Genomic DNA, 2821 nt, shown 5'->3' with positions numbered 1-2821 from the left:
GATGGTCGTTTCACTTCCCATCTGTGGCAAACGTTTCAATCCGCTATGGGTTCTCATTTGAATCTTAGTACGGCCTTTCATCCTCAAACGGATGGACAGACCGAACGTACTATTCAAACCCTAGAGGACATGCTCCGTTCTTGTGTCATCGAATTCGGTGGTAACTGTGTAGGATCGGATTCTGACCCAAACGAGTCAATCAGAGGCGTTTTCGTCAATTACAGGTGCGGAAACCAAGTAATCAACGTAGGAATAGCTTGCGATTTACTTTAAACTCTTTCTGTATTGATTTGACAGTAATTACAATCAGTTCTCGATCCGGCAGCACTTCGGTACGAGATTCGAAAAACTGTTACAAATGAGATCGCTCCTACGGTATATATAGAGTTCTGGAACCGCTTATTGGACAGGCCCAATAAGCGGTCCAAGTAGCTGATACATGAGCGGTCCAGCTAGATTGTTACTCGAGCGGTTTAAGCTGGTTGCCATTCGAGCGATCCAGGATATAACATTCGAGCGGACCAGACATATCCGTTCGAGCGACCCTAAAACCTAATGGGCCATCAAAGCAACCTTAACAAACCAAATCTATACAATTCCACATTTTCTCGTATTTCGTGCCCAGATCTAACAATCTAAGACTATGACTCGATACAAGACGTAATCAGCAGATGCAGTGCACCAACAAACTGGGATGTACATTTACCATTGATTGAGTTCTCGTAAAACAAGAGCTATCATTCCAGTATTCAGATGGCTCCTTTCAAAGCTTTTTATGGTCGCAAGTGCCGATTTCCTCTCAGCTGGCATGAGGTTGGTGGCAAGCAACTTTGGCCCTGAAATCATTCAAGAGACAACGGATAAGATTCTTCAGATCCGTGATAATTTGATCAAGGCTAGGAGCAGATAAAAGAGCTATGCTGACAAAAGGCGCAAGCCTCTGGAATTTGATGTTGGAGATCGGGTTCTACTCAAGGTATCTCCCTGGAAGGGAGTAGTTCGTTTTGGTAAAAAGGGAAAGCTCGCTCCTCGCTATGTGGGTCCTTTCACGATACTCAAAAGGATTGGCAAGGTAGCGTACAGACTCGACCTGCCACAAGAACTAAACAACGTACATCCAGTGTTCCACGTATCTAATCTTCGTAAATGCCTAACCAACGAGGAATTGCAGGTTCCCCTCGAAGACTTGCAAATAAATGAAGCTTTACACTTCGTGGAGAAACCGGTCAAAATCATGGATCGAGATGTCAAGCGATTGAGGCACATCAAAATTTCCATAGTCAAGATTCGATGGGAAGGAAAGCGTGGCGTTGAATTCACTTGGGAACTTGAAAGTAAGATGAAGGCCAAGTATCCGCAGCTCTTCGAGCAGTCTTCTTCTTAGATTTCGGGGATGAAATCTCCTAAAGGAGGGGAGACTGTAACGCCCTGCGTCCCTAGACTTTTAGCTTTTGTCAATCTTAGTCCTTATACTATGTGAAACTTGACTCTTTTGATACTTTGTGAATCTTAATACTATGATACTGGATTCTTAATGATTCTTGATACTTAATTCTATGAAACTTGATTCTTAATACTAGATTCTTGAAACTTGATTTTTAATACTAGATTCTTGATACTTGATTCTTGACTCTTGAGACTCGTGAAACTTGAGACTTGGTTGAACGAGAGACTAGAGGCTTGACACTTATGTAAACTTGAAAACTTGGAAACTTTTATGTTAATAATATGCTCTTGTTATGTAATAATACTACACAATAATACGCAACACAACTGTCACACCCCGATTTCCACACGTTTCACCGGTGGGCCCGGTGGGGGATTACCGTGACGTAGTTGGCAACAATATAGTCAAACCACACAATATTTAAATGCACAGCGGAAGCATAAAGATAGATATATTTCAACCATCAAATGTAATATCCAAGTATCACATGTAGTCGAAATAATCCACAGGGGATCAAAAATAAAATAGGAAATAATGTTCAACAGATAGTGGGATCCAAGCTTGCGAGACTCTAAGGATGCTAAGGAGTGGCCAGCCTATTTCGTGTAGAACCTGCATTTAATCTTTTTGGGGAAAATACGTCAGTTTACACTGGTAAATACATTTAACCGACAAAAGTTTAATAAAATTGATTTGAATGCACGAGGCACAACCCTTTATAACTTGGGATAATTAATCAATTCTAATCTTGTAAAAGAATTACATGTTCGTTATGCGTTCAGTCGCCCGGTTCGTGCCGGGTTTAAGGTTAATTGACACACCACATAGTATAAACCACGGCGGGAAAACCAACGATTATACCTTTATAAGTATGGACACATTGTCGGGTGTACGCCTACACCCGCGTGTCAAGGTCGTGGCCATTTCGTAAAAAAGATGCCAAGGATATCCGGGGCATGGTCTTTAAACTCCCAAAGGCGTAACACAAACAAAACCAATTTTCAAACGGGTCACATTGATAATACCCAACTACTAATGAGTTAGGGTCAATTGCCCGACCAAGCGGTATTTTATATACCGTACCCCAAGCCCGTATAAGGGAAAATAAGTTAAAAATATTTACCTGAGCAAGTAATAACCACAACAAGCAAATACATGTATCTTTTACTGGTCTCCTATTCTGGAACGAAGGTTTATAACAACCTATTAGAATCCTAACCGGTCTTTTAATTCAGCCTAAGCTTAGACCGGTTAGTTTCAAAGGATAAATACGGTTTAATCGCATGTAAGGTGAAAACCGGGAATGGAATGTGGTTTGGACCCATCAAGTTCGGAGACTTGTATATTATGGGTAAGCTAAACACATTCTGGATT

The sequence above is a fragment of the Helianthus annuus genome, chromosome 2, assembly GCF_002127325.2.
Source record: "Helianthus annuus cultivar XRQ/B chromosome 2, HanXRQr2.0-SUNRISE, whole genome shotgun sequence".
Taxonomy (NCBI): domain Eukaryota; kingdom Viridiplantae; phylum Streptophyta; class Magnoliopsida; order Asterales; family Asteraceae; genus Helianthus; species Helianthus annuus.
Note: the sequence above shows the minus strand (reverse complement) of the source record.